This window comes from Ursus arctos, chromosome X (genome assembly GCF_023065955.2).
Source record: "Ursus arctos isolate Adak ecotype North America chromosome X, UrsArc2.0, whole genome shotgun sequence".
NCBI lineage: Eukaryota > Metazoa > Chordata > Mammalia > Carnivora > Ursidae > Ursus > Ursus arctos.
The window spans coordinates 25,894,262-25,907,776 of record NC_079873.1 but is presented as its reverse complement, the minus strand read 5'-3'; the positions used below and the strand labels follow the sequence as shown (position 1 = coordinate 25,907,776).

Below are 13,515 nucleotides of genomic sequence, written 5' to 3'. Positions count from 1 at the left end.
CTTCACATTCACAAATGAATGTATTTCTGAAATGTGGTGTTAACCTGGCCTACAACACCTAGTTCTTTTTTTTTTTTAAGATTTTACTAATTTATTTGACAGAGAGAGAGAGAAAAGGGAGAGCTCAAGCAGGGGGAGCAGGAGAGGGAAAAGCAGGCTCTCCGATGAGCAGGGAGCCCGATGTGGGGCTCGATCCATTCCCCAAGGAAGCTTGGCTAGTCAACTCATGCTGAAATTACCACTGAGAATGTGCTGATGCGATAGGGAGCTGCCTTTAGGAAAAATCCATTTGATGCAGCATATATGTTGGGTTTTGTGATGGGGGTGGTGTGGATTTTCCACAATCGAACAAAAAGCTGCAGATAATATTATTGATAGTGGGAGTAAATATTTATAAGGACGGTTTCATTTATTTGGGGGTTTGCCCACGTTTCCTTTTCAGCAAAGATGGATGCTTTCTGCAGCTCAATGTACACAAAGTGTTTTAGGTGAATAAATAGTCTATGTACCTAAAAGGCAGTCAGCGGCAGGCCCGGATGTGTGGAGCTGAGGTGTTCATTCTCGATACGTAGCACTCAGCATTTTACACATAACGACAACAGAATGATACTGTTTTCTGGGGCCATTTATGTCAGTCAAAGGAATACAGGTGCTTAGAAGCACCTTCCGCAGGATGCTGCACGAAATACAAATTATGATACATCGGGTCAACATGGAAGGGAGAGGAGGGAGGATATGGAGTCATGATGATACCTTAACAGTTTCCCACTGATTGTGCAATAGAGCTCAACTTCAATTTCACTTTGAATCCAGTGTCCCAACAATTTAATTTCGTCGGCTTCATGAAATAATCTTCAGTACGAACTAAAGTCTTTGAACCTGCTTCCACCACGAGTCTGACTAAAAATACTTCATGTGTTCCCATTGTTTCAGCCTCCCACATTTTATTGGGTCACTTTCTGTTCTTCCGCTGCCCATCAATTCTTCATAATTCAGGTCTAAAGCAATATCAGCAATCCTAGATCTTCATTACCACAGTCCTCCAGAAATTAGATTGTGTGCCTCGATTGTGTTAACCCAGAAGAATGAGGGTGAGGGAACTCTTTGGGCTCTTCAAGGAGAAACACATCCTTTAGGAAAGCTGTGTCTTATTAAATTTTTCCAGACAAGGTATCTCTTACCTTTAAACATTCTCCTTCAATTTGCTTCAATCCTGCTTTTTATTTTTCTTCTTTTTAAATTGTATTGTAGTGTTTTTATTCTGTATAATTATTAATTCAGTCACTCTACGTATTTTAATACATATTTTAAGTCACCTGTGTTATTAAATGATAAACTGATTTAGACACATGCTGTCTGGCTTTACATCCACTGTATGTTTTGTGGAACACCTAATTCAAGCTCCTCCCAGTCATCTCCAGTGTCTTCGTCATCACAAATTTTCATCTCTAAGATGTTTGGGACCTGCTACTTCTTCAACCTGTTTATAAAGCTCTCACTTTATCCAATTCCGTTCTGATAGATGAAGAGATGGTCTTTACTAGACAAAGACCCTTCTTTTGCAGCCAAGATTGGAGGGCTACCTGAAAACCCAAAACATCTTCAAGCCATTATTCTCCAGATTATTCCTGTTTGGGGCTTATTAAATATCTCACAGGGACTCCTAGCATTCCCTCCACCCCCAGCCCCTGCCAATGTTCTTTCCCTAAATATTTATCTTCTCCCTGATGTTGCACCCACTACAAAAGATCCCAGATCATGGCCGGGTGGCAATGAACATGAATTCAGTCCAAAAATAAAAAGAACAAATTAAAGAAAACCTGTAATTCCCCCCCATCACCCCCATAACTAGTCTCTTGCTGCTTCTTGGTGCAATCAGAGAGCAGCTACCCTCTCTTTGTCCCCCTGTCTGTCCAGTGCTCCTTCACTGACTTGAAGATGATCACGGTGGCCGTGTTGATAAGGGCACAGATAGGGAAACAAGAAAACTTGAGTTCTGGTCCTGGCTCTGTCGTGAGTTGATTGTGTGGCCTTGGGCGAGTCACTTAACCTGTGCAGAGTTTAGTGTCTCATTCATAAAATAAGAAGTTGGAGTTGGTGATATCTAAGGGCTCTGTAGCTCTAAGAATCAATGAGTGTGACTCATTAAATGGTCTTGTCCAAATCCAAAGACTTAAGATCTCAGCTTTTCTTCAAGAAGTTTATCTATATTGTTTAAATTCTTTATTGTAATTATTAATGTAATATAAATTCTTATTTTAAAAAATCATAGGAATTCTTTTTCCACTGTTTAATTAGCTGCAGATATGCTCTCTCAACCCACTCCAGTTTCTCCAAGTACCTATTTAAAGAGTTCAGATCTTGATGTTTAATTTAGGACTATCATTCTGCCTGATTTACTGGTAAAAGAGATAGAGCAATAGACAGAAAATCAGTAGAAAGGGGAGTCTGGAGACCTCAAACCCTCTGAAGTGACCAGTTTCTAGGAATGAGGGATTACATAACTTCTCAAAAATACCTCTGAAACTTTCTGGAGATCACTTATCTCTAAAAATTATAATCTATTTGAAATTAGAGATTAGAGAATTTCTCAGATATGCGTCTAAAATGCTAAGCTAGGGTAGGGAGAATACATGTTCAAAAAATATACATTGTCAACAAACAGACGACTAATGCCATTTGTGATTTATTATTACACATTACTGTTGTCTGAAAGATTCTTTTCATAGCAAATTACTTTGATGTACAAGGTTCAGTGGACTTCATGCACTGGCTAGTGCCATTTGTAATTCGAGATGCCTTATTATCCACAAATAACAATACTAAAAAGTTTATAATGACATTACTTCAACCAGTCCCCACCTTGTCCTTCCTCTTTGTTACCTTGTCTCAACTTGCTTTCAAGAGTTTTAAGCACACATTTCCAGGCACAAAGCCAGATGTCTTCTCTGGGTTTTGTTTTTTTTTTTAAGATTTATTCGTTTATTTTAGAGAGACCATGCGCGTGCATGCTTGCGCGGGCAGGGAGGGGCAGAGGGAGAGGGAGAGAGAAACCCAAGCCAACTCCACACTGAGCACAGAGACTGACGCAGGGCTCGATCTCATGACCCTGAGATCAGACCTGAGCTGAAACCAAGAGTCGGACACTTAACTGCCTGTGCCACCCAGGCGCCCCCTCTGGATCTTTTTTTTTAATATTTAATAATTTTTCGTTTTCAGCAGTGGGATAAACTGATCACCTAAACAAGCAGAGGTTTCTGCACCAGTAATCCCGTTCAAGTTAGCTGTGTGCACTCGTGCTTGAGGTTATAAGTCACTACCAGCGTCTTCTGCTCTAGCTTGCCAATCAGACAGTGTTTATGCCTGCATCCTGACACCAGCTTTTCATATGATGCTAAGAATCTTGATTCTGATACTTCAAACTACATGTTTGTCTAGTTTATTAGTCCATAGCATTCATCATTGTTACAGTTTTCATATTCTCTCTCCCTTGGGGCTCTCTTATTCCTGCCAGCATCTCTTTCAGGTTATTTGATTACAGCTTTCATTGCCCCTGAAAAAATAATCACCAACAATGTTCAACCTGTTACAACTGCCTTTTCCACTCTCTGCCATTTTGTAGTTTTTTGGCCTACTGTCAAACTCATGAAAATTTCAATATAATAGCCTTTAACCAGCTGCTGCATTCTGTTAGGATTTCTTTCACCTTTTTATGTTGCATACTCCCATATGGGTAAACCGAATGGAGCCAAGAGCTGGGACTCTCTTGCTTTCTTAATGAGTTAGAAAATTATTCTTCTGTGTTCTGGACCGTCAAAAGAATTTAGGAATCCCAAAGTTACATGCAGTATGTTCCTGCATAGATGACATAATAAGAGCATAAGAAATAGCACACTGGGTCAGACCAGCAGGGCGACTAGCCCGGAACTCTGTCCCAGATGCAGACACCCGTGGCTGCTTGTCAGTTAACCTAGTAATTGTCATTTTAAAAAATCAGGATGCATCCTGACCATTTCTTCATAATCCATCATAAATCAGTTGGCGTTGAGTTTTTCCAGCACTTTCTTACTTTCTCCATTCCCCTCTTCGACCTTGTCTTCGGAAGAATGAGTTCCACGAATGTGCTGCTTTCTGTGTGAAGAAATAAAGGGATGTTGCAGTTTCTCTTCACTGCACAGTTTCGAACCTCAAGGGATGGCCCCCATTAAGTGCTGCCGAATCCAGTGACTACAATGGTATTTACCCAAAGTAGACTTTTTTTTTTAAAGATTTTATTTATTTATTTATTTGACAGAGAGAGAGACAGCCAGCGAGAGAGGGAACACAAGCAGGGGGAGTGGGAGAGGAAGAAGCAGGCTCCCAGCAGAGGAGCCCAATGCGGGGCTCGATCCCAGGACCCTGGGATCACGCCCTGAGCCGAAGGCAGACGCTTAACGACTGAGCCACCCAGGCACCCCCCCAAAGTAGACTTTAATCTCACATCCCCTTATAACCCTTTTTCATTTTCATCTTCCCAGGCTGAGAAGTTCTAATCCGTTTTAGGTTCTTAATCCGTCCTTGAATGAAAGAGAAGTATTCCCCTTGATCATCTTAGCTGCTTTTCCCTGGATCTCTTCCAGTTCTGTTACATCTTCCTTGGGATGTCGTGACTGGGACGGCCCAAGTACTGGTTATTAAATTTGTTAGCATTGTCTGTAGTCTCAGCTCGCTCGTGAAGAAAGTAAACGCTATTCGCCATCTCCCATTGGTGAGAGATGGAGAAACCAATCGAGGTCATAGCTTGGTCTGCCTATATTAGTTCTGGCTGGAGGTTGATTTGCTGCTACTTTTCTGTAATAGCGGCTGAAGTGTTTGACCTTCTGTTTCTGCCAGCTGGCCCCTAGAAAGGCTTTGGGTTTCAGACAAGCTGGTCCTTTCCTCTTTCAAAGACGCCGCCGTTGCTGAAAACCCAGGAGGCATTCACTAGTGAAACCCAGTAGTAAACCTGCTGACTCGATCACCAGGAAGGCACTGCAGCAGGTCCCCTGTCTCAATAGCTCTGAAGCACTTCACAGGAGAGCGACAAATGGGGTTCCGGGGAACACGCTAACTGTTCAGCTCTTTCTTACGTACCATGCTCAGGAAGCGGCTCAGGTCTACAGGAGCGTCTCTCTTTTCCTGCGGCTAATTTGGGATGGGGTCTACGTATGACCTTGATATGCCCTTCTCTCCGCCCTCAAACTCAGACATGTTTCCGCAGCCACCTACTGCGTGGGAGCTGCTCACCACTCTCTGGTGATTCCGGCTTAGCCAAATGCAATAGAACACCTCCTTGACTGAAGCCAGCAGTCGCTCCAGGCAACATTTCTTATCACTGTGATGGTGTCTGCTGCCAGAATGGCTGGTTGAGGTCCTGACGCTCCCGTCTTCTATGGCTTGCCTGGTACCAGTATTCGACATTCCACATGGAATTGTGGCCATCTGCCTAGACATGCCTTCTGGTGTTTGTGTCTTCTTCCATCCTGTTGGTCTATTCTCAGTTAAACTGATGAGTCTTGCTCTAACTGTAAGGGCCCATGCTCCCTAACTCCAGGAGCATCTGAGTTTTGACACCACGTTCCTCTGTACCATAGTGCTTGATGGCTACTTTCTGGGCGCTTTTCCAGATTCCAAATCCACCTCCCCCCCCCATTTAAAGCATATCTTGCCCTCGTTCTTGCTCCTGCTCCCTATTGTGCCAGGAGTTGCTCTGATTCAAGTTTGGGTGAGTTTATTTGTTCCTTTGAATTATCACTCACTATCGCAGTCCCTGTATTTATGGAGAGAGGAAGGAGCAGTTAGCTATGTCTCAGGTTTAACAGCAACCACTGGGCTAAGTATCTGTGTTGGCTGGTTTGCAGTGGATATATTTTCTGAGAATGAGATGGGCTCTTATTATAAAGAACACTGGATTATGATATCCAGCTTAGAATATATTCCCCTAGTTCTCATTTGTGATATCTCACTGTTCTAGGAATGATACTGATCTTCTGGCATTCAGTTTAAACCCTGGTTAAGATTGGCAGAGGTAGACGCTCTATGAAACGAGTAGATAGAGCAGGCATCCGAAGACTTGAAGTCTAATTTCAGCCTTGCTATCAACCAGCTATTTTTTTAAGTTTTATTTATTTAAGTAATGTCTACACCCAACGTGGGCTTGAACTCACAACCCTGAGATCAAGAGTCATGTGCTCTACCAGCTGAGCCAGCCAGGTGCCCCTCAACTAGCTATTTGACCACAGGTGAATCACTTCCAGTCTCTGGGCCTCAGTTTCTCCATCCATCATCTAAAGCAGCTGAATCACATGATACCTCATGTCATTTCCAGCCCTGAGATTCTCTGATTTTATGAATATTGACTTGGAAATAAAAATGGTTCTTAACAGTTTTCTGGAGGAATTAAAATGGATCTTCAGATCACCCTTGAGAATTCTTACTGCACCATCAATCTTCTCAGGATAAAGGACAAACAATATTAAACCTTTTTTTCACTTCACTGTTTAGCACCATTGATAATAGGGAGTGGATGTAACAGAATCAGCTGTCTAATTTCAGCTGTCAATCTTTGAGGATACTGGTGAATATCTGTGGGTAATTAAATTTGTGAAATCGCTGCCAAAAGCCTGGTGCTCTGACTTTTCAAAAGGGTTTAGTACACAAAGATAACCCAGAGGTCAGTCTTCTCTGCCGGGCTTTGTCCTCCACAGTTTGAGGGTTCCAAAGGTCGCATTAGCCACGTCTCATTAAGCTCTGGAACCACAATGAAGGAATAGTCAGTAATGAATAATTGATGATATAATCATGAAAACAACTCAGTTTAAGATGTTCACTGGAAGAGATTCAGTGTGATACCACTGGGCTGTGGAGTGCCGAGTCTGGCCTTTGGTTTTGTAGACCGTGTGGGTAGATGAAAATGTTGGTATCTTCCACATCTCAAAGGTTGCTAAAACAATCTCGCAGCCCTCTTCATATTAAAGTTTTGTAAGCTGTAACTTATAACATTGACTGAAATAACAGACTCCATGAGGATAGGCGCTCTGTCTCTGCTCTCGCACAGAGCCTCCCCGACATAGCGTGTGCTCGGTAGACATCCGAATGAAGGAAGGCACGCACACCTGTAATTCCGCATGCCTCACACTTTGCTGACGACTTTTACCTTCAGAAAATCTTCTAGCGTCTTGGTATCAATTTAGACGTCCCGCCTGAATGGGTCTCCTGTATCCTCTAGACATCAACTTCAGTAATAGAAAGCACGCTGAGTCTTTTACAGAGTTAATCATGTCTCCTACAGCCGGTACCTAGAAAATCCTTGGCATGGGAGTTGAATGGTATATACCAAATCCTGAGATCTCGATTCTGTTCTGTGTTTATCCAGCAATATGATCTGGGTTATAACTGAGTCCATCTGGGACTGAGCCTCCCCATCAACAATAAGGAAGCAGAACTAGCTAATGCCTAAGATCACTGTGAGTTCTGGCTTCCTTTGTTTTGATAGAACTGGGTTTTTGGTTGCTTTTTTTTTCTCCTACTCTTGGTTTTCTAGTGGTCAGTAGAGCTTTAAATTGATCAACCACTGTGTTCACTAAGCATTTGTATACAGGAACTAATTTTTGGGCTGGGATTTAGTGGCCACTGAATCTTAAGAGAATAGCATTGATAAGCTTTTATTTTAAAGAAGATTTCTGTAACACGCTGTATGTTATGGGTAATGCTTAAAGTTGGCAGCACAGATACAGAGACATATATATGTGGCAACTAAAATAGAGTGTTGAATACAGGCCAGAAACTCTATCATAGCACAAATATACCGCATAGGTGTCCCCTGCCTCACTCGTGGCACGTTCACGAATATGAGAGTATGCATAAAATATATCTAGGTCTGTTTCCTCCAAAGAAGTAAATCATTCCAGCTATTCCTTCCTTTTCTTTCACTAACATTCTTAAACACACCTTTCTTCCATAATCACATGGTAGAAAAAAACACAGGCTGTCACGTCAGATAAGTCTGTGTTGGAAGCCCAGCTTTATCATACTCTGCCTCTGTTATTTGAACAATTTGCTTAACCTCACACCCATTCTACTTCCTGGCACATACGGGCTATTAATTAGCTTTCCTTCTCTGAAAGTGAGTTGAAGTCTCATTGACATCTACTAAATACTGAGTGTTGGATTGTAGGAAAACACTTCCACAGATACATCCAGGATTAGCTACATGTTTAGAATATTTTCTAGGACGCAAATATGTCCTTGATCAAATGAGTTTATTTTCATTTTTGGAGTTCCCACATAATTTGGGGTATGTGTGAATTCCCAAACATTCCTGAGCCTCTCCTAGGCTTCACTAATTGCTTCTTATCCTGTCCCCCTGGGAAGCAGCATCCTGTTGCCTTCACAAAGGTCAACAGCAGCCGAGACAACATTTGAAAATAACTTAATAACCTTGAACTGCCTCTCCCCTTTGGATAATTCCCTTAGAGCATTAGCCCTTTGAACACTGACCTGGTTGCAGAAAATGTCCCTTTCTCAGCGGGAAAACTCCAAATCCCATTCACTCTTCCCCTTCTTCATTCCAGGGGATTGGGGGGGGGGGTGAGGTGGGGACCTGGGAAGCTTGGGAGTGGAACAGTGCGTAGGAGAAAGAATTCTTTCTGGGAGAACATTCATGTGCACACACACATACAATTTCTTCTTTTTAAAAAAATAAATTGAGCACACTGTATAAATCAGTGCTGTCACATTGCAAAATTTTAAAACCCCTGTACAAGAGAGAAAAACTCTCTGCTTTCAGCAGTCTGGAAAGCCCCTCAGAACAGGTCCTATATGGGGCTCGGTCCACTGTCAGCATTGAGCAAATGATCACGTCTTTTGTGTTGTCATTAACTCCCAGGTGTTTGAAACGGAGAAGCTTTCCTGCTCCTTCTGAAATTTTCAATTGCTTTTTCTGTTTTTCTTTCTCAGCTTATCCACATCCATCTTGGTCCCCAAAGCCATTGCATGTCAGATATCAGGGCAAAAGAGTAATTTTTAAATTGCTTCTCTGTTGTTTTAGAAGGAATTTTGTGTTAGTTTCCTTTAGGTTTGGTCACTTTCCCTTGGACTTGAGCTTTCTATGAAGTTACAGTCCATATAATCTAGACAGGATGAAAAGCAAAGTGTAGGGGCACCTGCATGGCTCAGTCGGTTGAATGTCCAACTCTTGATTTCGGCTCAGGTCATGATCTCATGGTCTTGGGATTGAGCCCCGCATCGGGCTCCGCGCTCATTGAGGAGTCTGCTTGAGATAATCTCTCTCCTCTCCCTCTGCCCCCCTGCCTGCTCACACACACACTCTCTCCCCCTGTAAAATAAATAAATATGTCTTTTAAAAAAAAAAAGCAGAGTTCAATGTGTGCCTACTAAGTGTTAAGTGATAGACTAGCTGTATCTTCCCCATTTATGAAGATGAGACCGTCAATTATTATCCAGTAAAGAGGACATAGCTGAGACTCAGGTTGGTGGCTTAAGTCACACTAATAATGACACGGCTTTGTACCTTTCCCACCAACCCTGTGACATCAGCTGGCTTTCCCCCAGCTTCCCCCCAGACTAGGACTCCCATAGTCCTTAGCCTCACTGCCCACATGCATGCTCCAGAGGATCAGAGTTGCACGAAGCTCCCTGCCTGGGTACGGTAAAGTTGGGAGGAGGTGGTTGCTGGCTCCTGAGGGCAGAGGCCAGCTTAGTGGGACACACAAGGATGCAAGTGGAGACATATTTAGTGGTAGGGCTGTTGAAGGTTAGGAGAAAAAAACATTGAATAAAGGGGTAGAGAATTGAGATTTTAAAAATAATAGTAAACATGAACATCTCACTTGTGGCTCCCAGCTGTTTCAGCTTCCTAGTATTGTTGGTTAAGAACTGGCCCCTAGCGTAACCGAGTGTGGCCAGTCCGGCACTATCTGGCTGCCATCTTGGGCATCACTTGCGCTCCTCTGTAGACCTTCCCTGCATTGCTGGTGGTTTTTCCTTGGCTTACCTGCCCAATCAGCTTCTTCCACTATGCTCTTGCAGAGACCTATTTTCCCTTTGCTACTTTTGGCAATTAAGGGCAAGAAGAACTAAAATGAAGCCCATACATGCTCCACCTTGATCCTACCTCCATGGAAGCTGAGAAAGCCAAGAATTTCTGAGTCACATCCTGCTGCCTCTATCAGGGCTTCACTAACATGAGGGTATGGCCAAAACAGTAACCTGATAGATGCCATGGAATGTGTTTCTCCTCATACTCCCAATTCTAAGACTTTTCAGAGGTTAGGATATGGTCAACTCAGGTGGACTAGAATAAATAGCTCTTCAGGAGCCTTTTCAACAGTAGAGCACCTCCTTCAATTTGACACCATCCCCTCCTTCCAGCAACAAAGGAAGTCTCATCTTTCCCAGAAATACTAGGCCTATGGTTCTCGCCTTACAAGGCAAACACATATGGCCTCTGGCCATAAGTTATGGCTTCCCCAGGCATTGAGCATTGGGTCAGCCCATGTAGAAGATCTCGCCTTATTGTGGAGTGATATCTCTGGGGTTTTTATTATCATAACTACATGGTGGGAAAGAAGCATCTCGTACACTTTCTCCTATAATGACTTAAAATCACCAAACCAGTGGGGGCAATTAATACATTTTCAAAGATAAAGAATAACTTAGATGTCCTGTAGATTAAGAATAACCTCTGTCTGAATATATAGTCACCTGTATGAATCCAGAAATAGAAGTTCTTTATCAGATACAAGGCCAGGTTAATGCTTCTTCCTCACTCTTACTTCTATCAGTACTACAGGAACTTTCTTGCAAAAAAAAAAAAAAAAACCACCAAAAAAGAATGAACTCTAGATCGAAAGGGCCAAGCATTGTAGGTATAAGCAAAAGTTCAAAGTGTAAATATCTTTATGGCTAGAGGGAGAAGAGTGAGAGCAAGAGAGGAAAGGAGGAGGGGCAAGGGGCAGAGGAGGGGAAGGAAGGAAAGGGTATAAAAAGGCCTGGGACTCATTCCCTGGGTATTGTGAGGGGGTCTGAACGACTTCAACAGACCACCTTATGAACATGCTACTGACCTCCCAGACCTCCTTGTTAATCTCATTAATGGCATTTGAACCAGCAGGATACCTGAAAGTCCTACATATACGATGTTTTTAGCAGGATATACCTGGTCTGGCTATTGTACGTATTGTAAATAAACCCGGAATGTATGGATTTATGAGTGATGACTAGATGGAAAATGAGGCACAGTCACAGGAGCATTTTCCTATTTTTGCCATTAACACATTATCAAATGGAAGCCTTTGGAGACTGAACTGGCTTCCTCTCATTGTCACTGTTCCTGCATAAATTTTTTGAAGACTCTTCTGTTAACATGAAACCAGAACATATCATAATGTGAAAGACCAGGGCTATTTTGGAAACGTGTGCCTGATGATTTCAGGTTCCTCCAGAGGAAGAATGTTTTATCTATGCCTAGTGTGTCTGTTATGGTCCTTCAACTCATTAGTGAAGATCGGTACTAGATAAGAATATGATTTATGTGAGTCCGATTTGAAATTCAATGCTTTATACCTACACAATATATACTTATTTTAATTTACAAATTGCCTTTGCAGAGAGAGAAAGGAAAGAAAAGTAGAATGAGTGGACCCAAATATTTCCCCTTACTGTGTTGTCCCCAGTTCTCAGAAATCACAAGTCTAAGAAAAGGCCAGGGTCAAAACTAGTGAGGGCTATAACTGTGTTTTGTGTTGGGGTTTTTTTTTTGTAACTTATAAATTTTTTAAAGTGTTATAAATATTTTTAAAATTCTATATTGAAAATTATATAGGGGCACCTGGGTGGCTCAGTTGGTTGAGCGTCCAACTCTTGATTTCAATTCAGGTCATGATCTCAGGGTCGTAAGATTGAGCCCCACATCGGGCTCTGTACTCATCATGGAATCTACTTGTCTGTCTCCCTCTGCTCCTCTCCCTGCTCTCATGTGCACGCTTTCTCTCTGTCTCTCTCTCTCAAATAAATAAAAGCCTTCAAAAATTTTAAAAAAGAAATTTATATAAATGACATTCAATTTTTTTGAAGTTACCTTAGACTAGATCTTAAAGATAGTCCCTAAGTCATCTTTACTGTTTAACTCTTGAAGTGTTTTTGGTACTTTTCAGATCCCTCTTCTCCCCAGTTAAGCTTTAAACTCCTTGACAGTGCTTGTGCCCTTATGCATCTTTGCACCACCCTTAGGAATTAATTATCTCACACAGAAAAAATGAGAATAAATACTGGATAGTTTGTTTTGATTTTGAGGAAAAATAAGCACATCTGGGGGAACAGAGCCATGATCCTAATAACTATTCTCATAAAGGAAGAGATAATAGCAGATGAAAGGCATTCTATATAATGTTTGTATTCCAGGTAATCTCACTGGCATTAGTTGATTAGATTATATTTTGAAGGCAGTTTTAGCCATCAGCTCATTCATTTTCTGTATTTTTGTTGGTGGAAAGCAGAGAGAAATGCTTGATGGAGTTGGTTGCCTCATGGAAGTGCGCTATAAACCATAAATCTTTGAAAGTCACTGTTTTAGAGAAAGTATTTTTAAGTGAATGTATTCCTTTAGTAGCTCCTGTTGCCAAAACTGTTAGGAGGCTATCTTAGGAAAATGCCTTCAAATCCTATTCCTATCAAAATGCACAGGGTCCCTTCAGAAGCTGAGGTTGTTCCGTGAGGGCACATAAGCCTATGTCTTAATATTACAAGAATTTGAAAGAAGTTGGGATGAGGTACGTGCATAGAGTCTAAGAGAGACGTTGAGGCAGAGCCATAGAGGCATCCAGTGGGAAAGGAAAGACCTCCAGCTGGCATTTAGTTCCACACAAGCAGCTCTTGCCATTCCCTGGTGAATATTAGATATCATTAACAAGCACATACAAATTAGATTTATTGTATAAATGTCAAATGTTGGTAAAAAAGAGAGCCAGGTTTTTTTTTCAAATATGGTTTTGTTTAGGTTTTGGGAAGGGGAAAAGTTATCCCGTTGTATCTTTTTAAATAGACTTTATTATTAAGGAACTTAGAGTTGTTTATCTAACTTCGTATTTTGTACACTCAGCTGCCATTTGTTTTTACTGTAAGCACCGGCAGAGGAGCAGAAGCCATCGTTCCTCTGCTCAGTCTCGCTCACCATCAACAAAATTGCCAATTCTATTCCAAGTCCTTGAATGTATTGCTTGAGAAGAAGATGTATAAGCTGAAAGGAAGCAGCTCAATGTTGGGGTGAAAGTCTGATCTTTCTCTTTTGGTTGGTAGATTCAAAGCATACTAATCTTGTTTTGACTTGTGAACTGGAAAAAATTAATATGGAAGGTATGGAGAAAACATGTTCAAACTACAGAGTCATTTTTCCTGAGAAGTTATCTGACTGGAGCTATAACTATAACTCGGAGAATATCAGAGGGCTCGGATGTGGAACATCTCTTTAAAATTAAA

General features: G+C 41.7%; 1 protein-coding gene across 18 annotated transcripts in view; it reads left to right on the top strand.

Moving 5' to 3' along the window:
* DMD (dystrophin) overlaps positions 1-13,515 on the top strand; it is a 2,358,181-nt gene that overhangs the window by 2,153,348 nt on the left and 191,318 nt on the right. The gene's annotated exons all lie outside the window — the stretch shown is intronic.